General features: G+C 49.0%; 1 protein-coding gene across 9 annotated transcripts in view; it reads right to left on the bottom strand.

The window, feature by feature from the left end:
• Window positions 1–18,722, bottom strand: part of PHACTR3 (phosphatase and actin regulator 3) — a 283,717-nt gene that overhangs the window by 172,798 nt on the left and 92,197 nt on the right. Inside the window, exon 1 of one of the 9 annotated variants that reach the window (XM_035299078.3) lies at window positions 13,950–14,114. The exons of the other annotated variants lie outside the window; for them this stretch is intronic. The gene's annotated coding sequence lies outside the window, so the exon portion shown is untranslated. Of the gene's footprint in view, window positions 1–13,949; window positions 14,115–18,722 lie in introns of those variants that run through there. 9 annotated transcript variants of the gene reach the window in all.

The raw sequence follows: 18,722 nt of genomic DNA, 5'->3' as shown, positions 1-18,722 counted from the left end.
ATTGATAGCAATCTAAAATAGAAAAGTAGGTTGGCTCTGTCCCTCACATTTTATATCAAAAGAAATTCTAGACTGATCAAAGTTTTAAATATGAAAGATAAAAGCGTAAAGAGTAAAATAAAACCATCCCTGTTGACAATCAGAGGAAGCTTCTGACGGGAGAGCCAAGGTCTCTGCCAGGACACACAAGGCTACATAGAAGCCACAAACGTGACTGACACCCCTTCTACGTGCTCTTACCCAGCTTCAACTAGTTCTTCTGACCTTCTGAACCAAGACCACTGAGATGCCCTATAGTGAGAGGCCTCTTTCTTTGCAGTATCAGATAGAGCCAGCCCTTGCTTCTTTCATTTCTTCTAGAATCACCCAGTTCATACCTTAATCCCTATAAAAAAAGAAAAGTTCCCTCCAAAAAAATTCTGCATATTGGGATGCTATCATGCCCCTCAATGCTTTGTTACACTGTGATGCAAGAAGCTCCATAAATCTAATTTTATTTGACTCCAGGAGTGTCTCTGGTGGCCTTTGGCAGTGAGGGTTTGGTAATATGAACAGGTAACAATCATTCATTAAATGTTTATTATTAGTAAAGAGGGATGGTGAACTGGAGGTGCTTTCCTTTCCTAGGAATGCTGGATCTGAAACTATTCCACCATGAGATGTTTCAGCCATCCAGTGATGGGGAAGGATTTACAAGGCGGAAGAGGAGGAGAAGGAAGACATTTCCTGCTTGAACTTTGGAACATAAAACCAGTTCTCTATAACACAGTCTTCCTGAAACCTAAGGTGTCCTTTCACTCTGCACACACCTCCTGTGCCCACAGAGGCACCGTGCTGAAGGCCTGGGACACAGGCTAATGCTATATGTAACCCTGGTTCTCGGGAAGCTGACAGCCCAGTGAAGGAAGAGAGAGAAGGAGCCTCAACACTAAGACAGTGGGGACAGGGTCTGAGGGCCCCGAAGGGTTAGCCCAGAGTGACAAAGAGCATCAGACAGGATGATGTGATGGGCCCTGGTGAGATTGGAAGTGGCCTTCCTGCAGAAGTGATGCTGAGGCTAGGATGAGAGGGTGAACTAGAGTCAGCCAACAAACATCTGTGTTTGTGCAAGGTAGGGGGTGGTGTAGGTTAGAGTTCTAATGCAGCTCAGACCATGTGTCCAGGCCCCCAGACTCAGAATCATGCCCTCATGAGGCCAGAGGTGCAGGACGGGGCTTGGTGAGGAATTCGGGTGTTTTGTTTTGTTTTGACTTTACAAGCCATGAGCAACTACTGAAAGAACCAAAACAAGATGAGAACATGAGGGAAGGGGTGTAGACTGCCATAATGAGATTTGAGGTTTCAAATGATCACTCCCATTACCCAGCAGAAACCCAATTAGATGTGCCTAACAGAGGAAGCTGGGTGGCTCAGGATGCATCTGTATCCTCCCAGCACAGAGACAAGGGCGCCTGGACCTTGGTGGTGTGGCTGGGGGTAATGAGAAGCAGATGAAGTGGAGAGGCACTGATGCCTGGAGCCCCCAGGATGCAGGGATGTGGCAAGGATGGGGATGAGGAGGAAAATGGAGGGGGCAGGTGGACAACCAGGTTTCCGCAGTCAGGTAAAGGGTGGTATCCTACCCCAGAACTTTGCAAGATGAGGGATTACCGCTTTGGGACTCCTGGCAAAGGCCTCAGTTTCCTTTAGTGCCAAATGAGGGGCTGGGCTACTGCAGGGGTTCACAATTGTTTCACCGGCTACGTCTGTATTCCAGAAGAATCCACACAGCATCCTAGTATACAAAGTAATCAGATGGGAGGGGACAGGGGATGGCACCTGTAACCTGGTCAGCTTGGTTTGCTCCTTAACAGGCAGGCCCTGTGGCACCTCCACAAAACTCAAGATCCCCAGACAAGTGTGAAAAGACGGAGGACTCAACAGCTCCCCAGCCCCTGGTATCTCTGTGCCACTCTACGTTTGACACACCATCTTCTGCTCTAGGTCGCCTCACTACCTGGCCTCAAGACCTACCCCAAGGTCCATTTGGCCTTCTGGTCATTCCAGTAACTGTAACCACAGCACCTGGAACTGAGTTCTGCCCTGCTTGGAGAACAACCCTCCCTCCAAGGCTGCCCCACCAAGTGCTGAAAGGACAATGGGTCCCACCCATTGAGCTGACGCTGCCTGTGCATTGTTTTTCAGCCCTGCAAATCCACGTGGCAACTCTTCTAACATCATGAGAAGCCTGCACACAGCAGAGAAGTTGGCTCTCAAGACATGCATTTAAAAATACCCATGAGATAGTGTGGGTATCTTGAGAAAGAATGAAGCCAGGCACCTCGGCCCACACAGGATGCAAATATGTGCCTTGGAGGAATCTATGTTGTTTCTTAAACAGAGGCCTGAGATATGAGCACCACCAAATAACAGAAATTCGCGTTCCCAACAACCACAGCATCGCCCAGCCGAAGCCCCGGAGAACAAAGCTTACTTCCTACAACACCCTCTTGGTCTCCTTGTCCTGATCACATTAAAATAACTCTAACAATGGAGAAGCCCCAGTCCTGCAGTTTGAGGAAAAAGTTTCATCATTATTTATTTATTCAGCATTTATGCATTATCCCCACTGTGTTCCAAACAGTGATGTAAGAACAGCTTACAAAAATGTACCTGTGGTTAAGAAAAAAACACAAAATAAAAAAGGCCAGGGAGAAAATAAATGAAGGAGGAAGAATACATGATTCCATGGCTTCAACACATAAAACACAGACTGTAGGATTCTGTACAGGGATTGGAGGTTTGGACTAAAAGTGGATACTGAACTTCCTAGCAACCCTGGTGAAGAGAGAAACATGATCACTGACAACATTCTCAGATCCAAAAGATAAAGCCGACTAGGCTTTTCCAGTCCTGCTAACAATACAGCCCTGTGGTTTCCCATAAAGCAGATGTTTGGGATGAAGGAGGATGTCCTTAATGCTGTTTCACCAGGGATGAGGGGGAGGGGCTTATCTGGCCCAAATGACCCCAAACATCCATTTGGTCTATTCTCACTCCTCTATCCTGCCTTCCGCTAGAGCCATCTGCAAATTTGACTTGTATCACTTTCATGGTTTCTGTCATATCTGCACACTTAGTTGCATGATAATTTACATTATGTTTTAATGCAACTCACTTTTTTGAAACTAAATAATCTATTAAAGAAACTTTACATCTTGGCTCTAACAGGAAAATCAGAATCAATATCCAGAAATATTAAGTGGCCACAAAATAAATGCAATGGAAACAAGTCAGTGTAATTCTGGCAAGACACTGTGCCTTTCAAAGGTTCTGTGCCTGGGGCTATTCTCTGCTTGTTAGAAAAGAGGAATCATCCAATATCACCCGTTAATGACACATGAGCCACAAACTACAACTTTCTCCTCCATATACAACCACACAACTGAAAGAAAATTCATAGGGGAGCAACCAGCTGACCACAGGATTGTGAAATTCGAAGCCCCATGTGACGTGATTTATATCTGAAACAGCACTACTCAAAGTGTGTCCTAGTACTGTGTCCTGCACAGTGCCCATCTGGAAAGTGTTTTGTGCTGGCAACTGCAAGACAAGTATCTGTTCCAGGTACCAGTCCACAAACCTTCTCTTAGGGGTGAAGTGTGAAAATGTTTCTCTACACATTAATGAAATTATCAGTTTGCAACAGATTGAAAATGTTTTAATGGGCCTGATTTTACAGAGGGTGTGAAAAGCACTACTCCAAAATCATCTCTGACACCTCCTGGAGGCTTCAGTCCACACTCTGGGAAATTATGATCCTCTCATCAGCTTCAGTATATTTTGGTTTCAGTAAAGTTCATGAGTCTGCTGCATTCAACTGATACTGAACTAAGTTGGACTCTTCCATTTCTTAGCAAACACTTCCTGTGCCCTTCCTGTCCTCTTATTAACTCACTAGTATTTTCTTTAATTCTACTCTACTCCACATTTTGAAATCTACTGCAAGGTAACAACGTCACCCTCATTACCACCATCACCATCATCATCACCACCACCACATCACAATCACCACCACATCATCATCACCACCACCATCATCATCGCTATCACCACCATGATCATCATCACCACCACCATCATCATGATCACTATCACCACCATGATCATCACTACCACTATCACCATCATTGTCACTGCCACCATCACCACCATCACCACCACCATCATCATCACTATCACCACCATGATAATCATCACCACTATCACCATCATCACCATCATCATGACAGCCCATATTTACATAGAAATTACTGTGTGGTGGGCATTGGCACTGTTCCAGGACTTTAAACATAACTGACTCATTTAATCTTCCCTCCAACTCTAGAAAAGATATTATTCTTCTTCCCACTGTATAGATGAGGAGACTGAGGTATTTTGGCATAAAATGAAGTTGGCCAAGGACACTTGGCTAATAAATACTAGGGGCCAAGACCTCATGTGGACAGTTAGGCCCCAGCTCCACGCTCTTGGCCACTCTTCTCATCCCCTTTCAGTCTCATTCAATAACCAACATAATGCTGTGTCCTAGGATCTGGACACCTTGCAGGGTCCACTAAAAGGTATGAGCTGAATTTCTGCCTTTAAGGTGGGCACCTTATAAATTCAGAAGGAAAACCTTCACATAGGAAAAGTTAGGTATGGGGGGAGCACACTCCAATGCCACGTGAATGAAACAGTCCCTCATGTCATGGTTCAGCATCTATGCATTATTCATGCCTCATTCCTGCATTCATTCAGCCAACTGGCAGTAACCAAGGGCCTCCAGTCCAGGCAGTGTTGATGCAGTACAAGAGACAACAGGCAAGGCTGCCGCCTCATGATGGGCAAGTTCTGGTGGCGGGGAAGCAGAACACACCAGCAGACACAATTAGGCCAGACTGTGATAGGGAATGTGGGGTGGGGAAGCCACTCTAAACAGGATGGTCAGAGAGGGCTGCTCTCAGCAGGTGACATTTAACCTGGGCTGACCGAATGGTGAGGCAGGGGACCAGTGTCCCGAGAGAGCACAGCAGGAGCAATTACCTTGAGGTGGGAGATGGTCTGACGAGTTCCAGGAATGTGAGCAGAGGTCAGAGTGGCCAGAATGCAGGATCAGCAGGGAAATGGCAAGGGTGGCAGTGAACCCTTCTGGAGCATTTGCCAGCCTTGTGCTGGACAGTGTTCATAGCACTTGAATATCTCAACCTTCAGAACAACCCTAACAGGCAGGTACTTTCAACACTGCCGTCTCACAGATGAGGAAAATGAGGAACCAAATCAGGGTTCAAACACGGGCTGGTTGGGTCTCCCAAGTCCATGCTCCAAGCCACTGGCTATGTGGCCACTGTTCCCCAGGAATGGAAGACAATATAAGGAAGGGTGGCAGGATCTCAGAGGCTGTGGTCCAGGGGCAGTGGGAGGCAGGGACAGGAGAAGGTCTGATATGCACTGCAGAAGGCCCTCCCAGCTGTTGGGGAGAAGGGGGCCACAGCACTGCAGGGCAGAAGCAGGGGCCCAGCAGGAGCAGTATACAGGGGCCCAGCAGGAGGGGAGTCCAGGGGCCTAATGGGAATGGGGTGCAGGGGTCCAGTGGGAATGGGTTGCAGGGGTCCAGTGGGAATGGGTTGCAGGGGTCCAGTGGGAGGGGGGTGCAGGGGCTCAGGAGCAGGACAGTGGCAGAGGAGCCAGAGGTGGGTGAGGTGGGCAAGAGATGGAGGTGGTGAGTCACAGTTTCCTAAAACAGGGGGCCCTGAATACACACGCAGAATTCAGAGAACTAAGGAAGAGCAGGGAGGACATGCCAGACCAAGGGATCCACAGAAGCAAAGGGGTGAGAGCTGAGCCACAGGACATGCTGGGGCATGGAACAAGCTGGCTCAGTAGCCTGGAGCCCAGCAGTTGTGTTGAGCAGCAGATTCTTCCATCCTCACAGACCTTCATCTGGCATCTTCAGAGCATCTCCCAAATGCCTGCACAGTTGTGGGAATGATGCTATAACAGCTCAGCAGATCCTCCTCTCCAGGGGTTCCCAGCCCAGGGAAGGTGTCATACGCTTCTGGATTCCTGTGGGTGAGGTTGTGGAGGGAAACCACAAACCCACAGTAGGAAGGACCTCAGAGATCCAAAATCCCTCCTCATGCTGCGAGAAGCCTAAGTCTGTTTACATGCTTCCTGTGACAGCAGAATCCCTCCCTCACCATCAGCCTAGGGTGATGCAGATAACATGGACAACTCCCCTCTTCAGGCACTAAGGACAGGAGCATCCATGCTTGTCTCCAGACCAGCCACAAAGAGAAGACTCTGCAAAGGCCTCTCAGCACCAAGGCCATCTCCAGGCCTGGGCAACCTGAAGCAAAAGCCAGGAACTGAAATATGCCATGAGCACACGCAAAGCCTTCACTGCTGCATTCTGCAATAAACAAGGTCGATTCTGGCTTACCAGGCATTTGAGGAAAGCCTATAATGTCAAAAAGGGACCCCAATATAGAAATTGAAAAGAGAAACAGCCCCAAAGACAGGTATTATTCAGGAGCAGACTACTTACTTTAAAAAATATGAGCCCCAGTGAGAATTCTCAGAGAGCGAGCCTGTGCCCAGAGGGAAAGTGAAACCAAATCCACGTTTATTCTCTTATCCTTCCCAGCTGCCCCCAGGGCCACATCCTAGAACCATGCAGGAAAAATCCCACCCTTTCTTTTCCCAACTGTCACTCCCCAAGTCTGTTCTAAAATAGTCATCATCCTTCTAAGCATTCTTGCAAATTGTAGTTTGCCTTTCAGAAAACACATGGTCCTAAAGAGAACCCAATCTCTAGCAGAGGGTCAAGCTGGACCCCAAGCTTCTTGCTTATTCACTATAACAGCTGCTCGGCTCAGCATCTCTTCAAGGGCTAGGCAGATAAGAGGTAAGAAGGTGACTTTAAGGGATTCATAGACCCAGGACAAAGCAACAGAAGCTAATTTCTTGTCAATTTCCCACCAATCTTCCAAGAACTTCAAGAGGGGAGTCTTAGTTTGGTACTATGATGACCCTGGCATCTGACACTTGTTGATCTCTGTGTCCGAATAAATACAGAGGATGCTCTGGCTCAAAATCCTTGGTGAGAGACAATGCCTAGTCTGGACTAAAAGTTGTTTTGTTGTCATTGTTCTATTTTATGGTTATAGTTATGGTTTATTTAAGGCAAGCAATATTGGATGGTTGTGGTTATGGTTATGGTTTATTTAAGGCAAGCAATATTGGATTTCTACTTAAAAGTGCAACATGAAATATCCTTTTAAAATGAGTTTAAACTGAAAAAAAAAAAAAGGATGGGGGGTGGGCGCAGTGGCTCATGCCTTTAATCCCAGCACTTTGGGAGGCTGAGGCAGGCAGATCACGAGGTCAAGAGATTGAGACCATCCAACATGGTGAAACCCCATCTCTACTAAAAATACAAAAATTAGCTGGGCATGGTGGCATGTGCCTGTAGTCCCAACTACTTGAGAGGCTGAGGCAGAAGAATCACTTGAACCCAGGAGGCAGAGGTTACAGTGAACCAAGATTGCACCACTGCACTTCAGCCTCAAGACAGAGTGAGACTCTATCTAAAAAAACAAAACAAAACAGACCTGGTTTAAAAGAAAATATTTGGCAAATTAGACTACAGGTGGCAGACAAATGACTAAGTTTGGGAGAGCGGACATTAGCTCATGTTCAGCTTCTGCTCAGCTGTGGCCTCCTAAATGCGTAGCTTCAGCCCAAACCTCTCTCCCAAGTGCAGAGTTGTGCGGCCAATTGCCAATTTTTCATCTTTGCATGGATGTCAAATAGATGCTCCAAGTTCACTGTAGTCGAAATGGACCTGCTGTCTCCGTGAAACCTGCTCCACCACAGCCTTCCCCTCATAGGCCAGGACCAATGCTCCATCCTTCTGGTGCTCAGGACAGAACCTGAGAATCCTCCCTTGAGACTCCACTGTCCCTATTTTCCTATCTGCTCCTTCAGCCGACTGCATCATTCCACCTTCTAGAAGTACTCATGTCCACACCCGCACTGTGCCCAGTCAGCATCATCTCCCACCTGGATTGTAGCCATGACTGCCAGGCTGGCTGGTCCCCACCCTGGACACTAGCCTGTTCTCAATTCATTTGATGAATCATAACTAAATCTCCAACACTCCAGTGGCGCCCCCCATCACACTCAGAGCGAAAGCACAAACACTGGCAGAGGCCCCTCCTTATGATGTCCCTCCCCAGCAATCTCATGCAACTCCAGCCACCATAGGCTCCTCCTCCCTGTTCCTGGAACCTGACAGGCAGGCTCTTACTTGGGGCCTCTTCACTGAAAGTTCCCTTTGCCCCAAAGGCTCTTGCCTCGGATACCCACATGGCTCATTTCCTCACTGCCTTACAGCTTTGCTCAAATGTCACCTCCTTGATGATGCCAATCCTGACAACACTCCATGTAATACTCAACTGTCTACCGCCCACCACATTTATCCTTTCTCTTACCTCCCCCTGCTGCTCCTGTTCATTTCCCACAATACTTATTACTAATATGCAGGACGATTTCCTACTGGTTGAAGGTGCTGTTCACTGTCCTCCCCCACCAGCATGCAAGCTCCAGGAGGCTTTGCACTCTGATATCCCAGTGGCTGGAACAGTGTGCACACACACACACACACACTCTAGGGACCCTGCAGACATTGGTTCAGTTAAGAGGCCCGATTTCTTTCTTTTTTTTTTTCTTTGAGATGGAGTCTCACTCTATTGCCCAGGCTGGAGTGCAGTGGCACAATCTCAGCTCACTGCAACCTCCACCTCCTGGGTTCAAGCAATTCTCCTGCCTCAGCCTCCTGAGTACCTGGGATTACAGGTGTGTGCCACCACATCTGGCTAATTTTTGAATTTTTAGTAGAGACGGGGTTTTGCCATGTTGGCCGGGCTGGCCTTGAACTCCTGGACTCGAGTGATCCACCTGCCTTGGCCTCCCAGAGTGCTGGTTTACAGGCCTGAGCCACTGTGCCTGGCCAAGAGGCCTGATTTCTAATGAAGTCTGCTCCTTGCAGGACCTAGGAAAGGGCTTTGCAAATCTGAGCTGGATACCTGATGCTCCTTGTTGACTCAGCCTCCCTAACAGGCTGTTGAGATATCTGTTTGGCTCTTGAGTATATGTGACGCTTTGTTAGCGCTTTTATTGACTTGTGTCGTCTACCCATTCAATTAAGCTGCCAAGTGGGTGAGGCAAAAGGTGAAGACTCAGAACCTGGGGTGGAGGCTGTGCTATTCCCTTAGAGACCCTGGGGTGGTCACCGCTGCAGCCATCAAAATGGTTTACAAATTTTTTGGACATGTGGAAAAGTAGAAAATAGTACAATGAACAATTACATGGACTCTAGACTCCACAACTGTCAACATCTTACTGCATTTCTTAGTATGAGTATGTGTGTATGCACATGTGCACGTGTGTATGTGAAGAACCTCCAAGAGAGCTATCCCACAGAGACTAATCAGGATGGGCAAACTTTTTCTGCAATAGGCCAGAAGTAAATATTTTCAGTTGTGTAGACCTCTGGTCTTTGCCTCCGCTACTCTGCTAGAAAGCAGCCAGAGGAGTGTGTAAGTGAATGGATGTGGTGTGTGTTCCAATAAAACTTTATTTAAAAAAACAGGGCAGCAGCCTGAAGACCCTGGGAAAATGATAAGTGGCACATGATTCAACTTTTTCCTGGGCAGACACCACAGCATCCTATGGGGTAAAGGCACCTGACATCACTATTTTAAGCATATCCTTAGAATAACCCAGTATGATAGATGCACCTGAATGTGTGTTCCTAACTAGGGAATTCGGGAGTGGCCCACTCGCAGATCCATTCCTTTCTATGATAAACATCTGAGCCTCCAGCCTGCCCTGTGGAACATGGGCCATACAGGGGATTGAGGCCATGAGTTTTAGGTTACTATCAGGGCTGTCCAAACTTTTGGCTTCTCTGAGCCGCATTAGAAAAAGAATTGTCTTGAGCCACACATAAATCACACTAACACTCGTGATAGTCGATGAGCTAAAACAAAATCACAGAAAGTCTCATAATGCTTTAAGAAAGTTTACAAATTTGTGTTGGGCCACATTCAAAGCCATCCTGCACTGCACGCAGCCCACCGGCCTCGGGTTGACAAGCTTGAGTTCCATGAAGGTTGCCAGGTGGAGGTGGTTAGGGGAGGGTGCTAGGTGGAAATGCAGTATAAACTACATGGTGTTTGCAGGCGGTTGCACTTGTGGTTTTCTTGCCCAGCTTGCTGCCTCATCGCCTTATGGCTTTGCTCAAATGTCACTCAAATGGATTTTTCTGATTTGTTCGTCTTAGATTGTGTCTGTGGTAGATTGCGTAGGAAGGTGGATATGTCATCCAGCCTGCTGCTACTGGACTGTTTCTTTATGTTAAGACAGCCCTCTCCAGCCCGCTACCATGGGACTCTCTCTCCTTTAGTGGTTCTAAATCCCTAAAAGAACCACATGTCTTGTTTGCTGGATCCAGGTTTCTTCTTTGGCCTCTTGAACTGGGTGCCTTCCCTACTGAGGTTAATAGGGTTTCAGCACAACACATCCCCACACAGAATCCTCCTGGACCAGAGTCCTTTGAACCAGAAGACAGGAGGTGGAACAGGAAGAAGAAAGGAGGGAGGGACGGCAAAAGAGAGGGATGCCAGGGAGGAGGGGGTGAAAGAGAAGGGAAAGGAAAGGAGGAAAGAACAAGGAGATAAAGGACCAGGGAGAAGGGAAGGAAATGAGAACTGGTGTGCATGATATGGTTTGGCTGTGTCCCCACCCAAATCTCATCTTGAATTGTAGCTCCCATAGTTTCTCTGTGTTGCAGGAGGGACCTGGTGGGAGATAATTGAATCATGTGGGCAGTTCCCCCATACTGTTCTCACCAGCTCCGACGGTTTTATTAAGGGGAAACCCCTGTCTCTTGGCTCTCATTCTCTCTTGTCTGCTGCCACGCAAGACGTGCCTTTCACCTTCTGCCATGATTGCAACGCCTCCCAAGCCACATGGAACTCTAAGTCCATTAAGCCTCTTTTTCTTTATGTATGCCTTTATCGGCAGTGTGAAAACGGGCTAATACAGTGCCCATGCCACCCAGAGCGACACAGCTGTGAACCTGCGGGTGATCTTGATTTACTCACCACTATGCACACACACAAGGAAAGCTGTCCTAAGCCCTATTATTGTGTTTACCATGTTAATATGTTTATTATGCAGAAAGCATTAGAAATAGAAATATGAAATTAGAATAGTATGAACACCCACTGTTCCAGCAATTAATATTTTGCTGTGTTTCATGTGTGTGTGTTGCATGCACACACACACACACACACACACACACTTCATTTATGTCTGTGTGTGCTGTTGGCCATCTCAAAGTAAGTTGTCTGAGTCGTGATGCTTCATCCTCCCTAAATAACATTACGGCATTGGACACTGTCAGGAGCCATCCTCTCAGTCATCTAATTTTATTTCAGCTTTAATGTCTTTTTCAATCAAGTCCGTCTTCAACCGCGTGGACAGGATACACAACAACTGAAAAATCTCCTGCTCCACCATCTGTATATTTCTTAAATTGGCTCTCTGGACGCAGGCATCATCCACCCCCTAAATATTTACCAGCCCTCCTCCATGATCTCCATCTGTGATGCAAAGTGCAGTGCTGGGCCAGTGTCAGCATCACCTGGGAACTTGTGAGAGATGCAAATTACTTGCCCTACCCCAGACTTGCTAACTCAGAAACTCTGCCAGTGCAGCTGCAATCACCCTTGTAACAGCCTCCAGGTGCTTCTCATACAGGTTCCCAAGCTGTGAGAACCACTGCAGAAAGAGGAGCAGTGCCTACCATCCAGGTGCCCCCAGCCAGGACATTAGCAGCAGAAAGAAAATAAAGGGATCGATTTTGTTTTGCATCTTTTAAAGTTAATTGATAGTGTCATGACTTTCCCCCTGAATAATAAGGATATAATATGCTCAGGCAAGGACTGTTTCTGCCCCACAAAACACAGATTACAAAACACAGTAATTCTGCAAACAGATGAGATTCAGCTGCGACATGTCGAATTATGTCAAGACGCAAGGAAGAAAGGAAGCTGAAAATAGCAGCACAGGCTCAGCACCAAGAGCTTGGGATCATCAACCTCAGGACTGGAGAGAAACGGCCTCCAGCCATTCCTCGGGTCCTAAGAGGCCCTAGACAGGAAGAACGCGCTCCAGTCCATATGCCATGAGCCTTCATGCCAACAACTCCACGGTACAAAGCGTGTGGTTCCCAGGGAGGCAGGAGTGAGCAGGCTGCTCTGAAGAGTGGTATTTTATCCTTTAAAAATAGAACGTTCTGAGCATACACGATATGAACAGTCACCCCACAAGCAAAGCTATTGCATTATATAACCACAATGTGTTGAATCCCTGAAAGCCACAGGCTGCAGGTGTATGATATAGACTCAGGGCTCAACAGCTCGGCAACCAAAGAGTTAATACCCAAAACATACAGAAAAAAAAAATCTATATCTATTCCATGTAGACAGAGAATTGCAAACTGCAAAGCAACCTATGGGCTTGGCTCAGGAAGGGAAGATAATGAATGGGAAAGAAAGCACATTTTCATACTGGCCTATTATTTCAGCTTGCAGGGTAAAAGTTACGAGATTAAACAACAGTAAATTTGCAGAACATCTCAGTGGGAATGCTTGCTTCTGCTGAGAGTTACACCTAGGTGACAGCCGAAATGGTGGCTCCAGGAATACGCTCCTCTGAACCTCTCCTTAGCTCGACAATATACTCTTGATGATTTCTGAATGAACCTCACCATGGATTTTTCTGATTTGTTATTCTTAGAATGTGTCTGTGGTTACCATCGTTATGCATGCGCATAATTCCGTAATTCATCCTCAAAGAACAACATGCAAACCACGCTTCACAAAAGGACTGTTAATTTCCCATATTTCCTGTCCTAAAAAGAAAGCCAGCATTTCAGGGGAGGGGGTTTAGCATTCAGACAACCTCTCCGAAAGTCCTTAGGATCCTGAATCACCATTTTCCACTGGGTCAAAAAAAATAAATAAAACCTTGCAGCTTAAAAACACAGCAGGCATCTCTGGAGACCAATGTGGCTTCCAAGAACTTAACCGCGACCCATATTCACACATAGAATCCACTTCTCCATCTCCTTCCTGGGCCCCAACTCCAGACATCCAACTTCACTTGCAAACCATTTTTCAGAACCAAAAGTCCACAAATGATACCAAATGTAAAACCACCCAAAAGTCAAGTGTGCCCTCTCCCTCACCCACACCCACACTCCCAGCCCAGGCTCAGTGGCAGAGATCCCCAAAGGACAATCACTCCTGATAGTGGAGCATGTGTTCCTGACGCTAAATGAAGGCTTCGACCTCCATTGTTGGAAACCTCCTCTACTTTGAATTTTTACAAAACCTGGCTTAAGAAGAGGATGCCCTGCAGTCAAAGAGCCTATCCATGACCATCTATTATTTCCTGGAAACTTACAATCTTACAATCTAGAGACAAAAAGGCATCCAAGTGGAATTTTTATTTTTAGCCCAGAAGTAATAGGTTAAAATCACATTCACATGCAAACAAAAGACCTCCATGGCTCTTTCTGGACTCTGTGGCAGAAACCCAGGGCTGATCCTGGGCTGACACCCCAGACACATAAAAATGGCCCATCTGTGGCTCCAAGAGGGCGGGCCCCCACCCCTCATCACAGCCTCCAAATGCAGTCATCTGATTCAAGAAAAATAATAATTTTTAAATAAAAGCCATTCTCCTAGGGACCTGCTGCTGTTGGAATTCGCAAACCCTTTGCCTTTAAGAAGCCTGCCCACTAGACAGAGGCCCAGCCCTCTGCCTCACTAGAGGCATGGGGCAAAGCAGCTCACCTTATGGTCACAGAGGGATCCTGGACGAAGAACTTCATCTTCCCCAGAATGCCTGCTTTCCCTGCTGGCTTCTGGAGCCTTTCTCCCAAACCCCCCTGAAAGGCTGAGATTGGCAAAGAGCCCCCACAGCCCTGGTGCTCTCACTGGCTCCTGGGGACTAGCTCTGCTCCCTGAGAAAAACTCCAACACAGCGTGCACTGCAATTGTCAGGAAGCTCCTGTCTGCCTTTTGGGGCTGAACACCATTATTATCTGCAAACATTTTTAAATATAGATGTTGCAGGAGTCAGAGATGGGGCGAGCGTGGGGGTAAGGAGGGTGACCCAGGCCTGAGGGTCTGACTCAGTGGACGAAGTGCCGCCCCCCTCCAATCCTCCCCTCTGCTCAGGGCCAGGCCCTGCTCCTCTCTGTGCCCATGATGTGTCACTCAGCACTGCCAGGACACTGCCCAGGCTGGCATCTGGCCAGAGCCTGGCAGAAACCACCTGAACCAAAGCCCTAAATCCCATATACAGAACCCACAATGGCAGCAACTTCTCGCCTTAGGCATGCTCCAGGAACTAGCGAAACTGGAGTTTTTCTTAGGGCCCTCTCCTCTCCTTCCCTTGCCTCCACTGCTGCCACGATGACCTTGGCGACCTTGGGCAGAGGGACCTTGGCCATGCAGAGTCCTGAAGCGGCTGCTAAAGTCTTAGATCAGGGAGGCTGCCTGGAGCCAAGCCCTGAGGGAACTCAGGAGTCAAGAAGGAGTCTGACATGCAACCCAAAAACAAAAAGTGCTCCAGGTGGACACCCGTGATGCACCTTTTATTCCAGGCACAGGTACAGGCGGCAGACAGATGCGGAGGTCAATGACCTAAGCTCACCTGTAGCCCAGACACCTGCTGCTGCATGTATGTCTATTGCTGGCTTAGGTGCAGGAGCGTAGGGTCAGCTGGGGAAGGGCCCAGAGCAGGGTTTCTCAGCCTTAGCACCAATGACATTTGGGACCACACAATTCTCTGTGGTGGGGGCTGTCCTGTGCATCGTATAAGGTTTCACCGCATCCCTGACCATGGCATGCTAGAGGCCAGAAGCACCCTCCACCCCAGTTATGACAACGAGAATGTCTCCAGGCACTCTGCAGTGTCCTAGTGGGGAGAATCACCTCGAGGAGAGAAGTACTGCTGGGAAGAAAGACCGCTGTGGATCTGAACCAGGATCCCCACTACATAACCATCTGAACCCAGGCAAGGGGCTTCACCTCTCTGAGCCTCAGAGACAGGGGTCATAGCCCAGAGCCAGGAACTGAACAAATGAAGCTTTGCCATGAAGAGGCAGTTGCCCCCTGACACCGCAGGAGCCCAGATTCTTCCTGCAGGGGATGGGGGACCTGACTCAGGTCCAAATTCTGCTCCCAGTACATTGTAGTGGGGACATCTCTCCCCTCTTGTGTACCTACCTGTACAATGGGGTACCCTTCCCCAGGAATTATGTGACATGAGCTAAGAGAGGTACCCAAAGCGCCTATCACAAGGTACAACTTCACAATTAGCTGGGAAGAGGGAGAAGGAGAGGGAGGTAGAGTGGTAAGTGGAGGGGAGGAGGGGGCAGAAAGAGGGAAAAGAATAGGAAGGAGAGGAAGAAACAGGGAGGAGGAGGAACAGGGAGAAGAAGGGGGAAGAACAGGAGAAGGGGGAAAAAGAGAAGGGGGAGCAGGAGAAAGGGGGAGGAACAGGAGAAGGGGAAGAGGGCAGAGAGGGGCAAACCCAGGGCAGGAGTCAGAGCCATGCCCCCCACAGCACTGCCTGGGGCAGTACATTAATTCTGAACATTCAGGGGTGTTAGTCCACATTTAGGGTCTCTAGGTCTCTAAATGCAACAGCCACAGACTGTCCTGACAGGTTGTTTCCACCTTTCAGAAGAGGTCCTGACCTTACTAATGACACCTTTAATCGGGAGGTGGGAGGGAGCCAAGCCCAGGACATTGACAGCTGAGGCTGGCTCCCAATTCCTGCCCCTTGTCAGCTTACTGGGAACAAAAGAAATCTCAGCTGAATTTGGTCAGAAGCTCGACTCATGGGCAGAGAGGTCTGAAGACCAGCTCAGGGCTTCCCAGCCATCTCAAGCTTTGGGGCTGCTCTGCCAGGGGCTGCACTAAAGCCCTAGTGGCTTGACCTGGCCTCCCCCTCAGGCTCTTCTACGACTGCACTGTGCAGGTCAGGTGAGGAAACTGAGGCTAAGAGAGGCAGAGGGAGCTGCACAAAGCTACCCAGCTCAGACACAGTTGTAGGGGTGTAGATACCACCTGGTCCACCCCGGGCCTGACTCTGACCTTCTGCAGCTCTGAGGCACTGACATCCAAGGGCCCTGAGCTCACTGTTCCAGCCCAGAGATGGTCCCAAGACTGTGCCAAGTAAGGTCGGGTGCAAGTCAGAATCCCCGGGCCTCCACAGGACACCAGGGTCCCCAGGGTCACCATCCCAGCTGCCTGTCTTCCCCTGTGGCCGGGAGCCACAAGTACCACCAGGCCAGCTCCCAGTCAACTGAGCACTGGCCACACTGAGGGCCCAGAAGTGCAGCTCTAAGCAGGTCTAAGAGAATCCAAGCTCTGGCTCTTGCCGTACTGCTGACCTGGATGGGGCTAAGGCAGACAACCCACTTAGCACCATGCCGCTCTGCCATCAGGAAGAGATTCTGATCCCATGCCCATGCCTGTGCTTCATGAGCCCCTCATTTTGATGGAGGCGTCCAATACCAGGTCTTACTGAAACCTCACAACAGGCTATGTAGCGAGGGATTCTATTCCCATTCTACAGATGAGGAGACTAAGACCCAAAGAGGTTCGGCCAGGAAGAGAGGGCTGAACTCGGTCTGGGGACATTCCTGCCACACCCACAGATACACTCCAAGAAGATGCCAAATAAATTGGGCTTGTCCCAAGAAGATGCCCTGAAAGCTCCAAGTCTGTTCAAATCCACAAACTACACAGCCTCACATACCGGAGAGATGCTGAGGGAGACGAGGTGCCCTCCTGCCCTCATATTGCTCCCAGCTCCCCATAACAGACACATCCAACCTGCAGGCTACCCCTACGGCCTCTACATCCAGGGGCTCTCTCCAATTCCTCCCCTCCTCACCAAGCCCACTACCACAGCCCAGGACAAGCCCCACTCACCTCTCTTGCCTGGAAGCCCCCAAGGGTCTTCCCACTTCCACAGGAGCCACCCTGGAGTCCACTCACCAAAAGGCAACCACAGACAACTCCCTAAAACTTTCCTGGGGTGTGCGAGGTCAAGGGGGAGGCTTTACCTCACTTGTGGATGAGGAGAGAGTGGGAGGAGGGGAGGGGGCCATGAGCTGGGTGTCAGGGCACACAGTGGTGTCTCGGGAGACCCCAGAACCACACAGCTGAGTCAGGATGGCGCTGCTCACACACGTTCATCAGGTTCTGAGTGCTGAGTGCAGACATTAAACCACTTAATCCTCACATCCTCAGAGTCTGCTCTACCCCTCTCTTGATGCTCAGATGAGGGAACTGGGGCTCAAGAGGGCAAATGGGCCACTCATGGCCACACAGGTAGATTCTGCAGCCCAGATCTTAGCCTAGGGCCTTCCCAAACATCAGAGCTGCAACCTGCGTCACTGAGTGTGATTCTACACACACGCTGTGGCATTTCCTCCCCATCCAGCGGTGAGGGGTGCACATGAGGATCATCCCCACTTTAGAGATGGGAAACTGAGGTTCAGGGAAGCAGGAAGTTCAAGGCCAAGTGCAGCTTTGGGACAGGGGCTCAGGGCGCTGTGACTCCAGCGCAGGGCTCCTCAGCCTCAGCAATACTGACATTTGAAGCGAAATGGAGCTCTGTGGAGGGGGCCATCCTGGCCACTGTGCAGTGCTTAGCAGCGTCCCTGGCCTCTGCCCATGAGATGCCAGTGGCACCATGCCTCTCAGCTGTGACAACCAAAAATGTTTCCAGACAGTGCCCAAACTGCCCATATTCGAGAGCCACTTCTGAAAGCTGTGCTTACAGCTGGGGGACTCCAGACCTCCTCAAGGCAAAATTTCTAGGTGTGGCCTAGTGGGCCACATTTCAGAATAGAAGAGGATCCCTTTCAGCACACACCTCTTGCCTACCGTTGCTCCCAAGGATGAAACGCAGATGTCCTAGAGAGGCCAGGCTGGATACACAGGCAAGCAGGTGGGGGAAGCAGGTGTGAATTCTCCATGTAGGTGGGGGAAGCAGGTGTGAATTCTCCATGTAGGTGGTCAGGGGCCTGGCCAACCTGGAGAAGGCAGGTCTTGCATAAAGCAGGCAGCAGCCATGCAGCCCGACAAGAGCCATGGCCAGTCTGTTCCTTCATTAAGTGGGTGGACCTCACCTGCTAGGCACAGTGCAGACCCTGGAGACAGCCAATATCACAGTCGGACAGTTCTTTCCTCAGGAACCTTCTAGCCCTCCAATAGCCAGCAGTACCTACATTCTGAGGTTTTCAAGCCAAGTTAGAAAGAAAATCCAGAGGTTTGCATGAAATCTCCCTACTTTTAAATGTTGGTTCAATGAAATACACAAACACTGTGTTCGAACCAGCCAAGTCTGCAGGCTGACCCGGGCCCCCGGGGCCACCTGTGTCTGACCCCAGGTTTCTACCTTTACTTTTCACCAGACTAAAGCAGAGGAGGACTAAGCCACCTCCCAGGGCCGCCTTTGAACTCTGTGGCTTCCCAGCTAGACCCATGAGAGAAGGAACACATCATCACTTTGGAGAAACTGACTCTTACTCTAGACCTTCC

This window comes from Callithrix jacchus, chromosome 5 (genome assembly GCF_049354715.1).
Source record: "Callithrix jacchus isolate 240 chromosome 5, calJac240_pri, whole genome shotgun sequence".
NCBI lineage: Eukaryota > Metazoa > Chordata > Mammalia > Primates > Cebidae > Callithrix > Callithrix jacchus.
The sequence above is the reverse complement of the archived record's forward strand: the minus strand, read 5'-3'. Positions and strand labels throughout refer to the sequence as shown.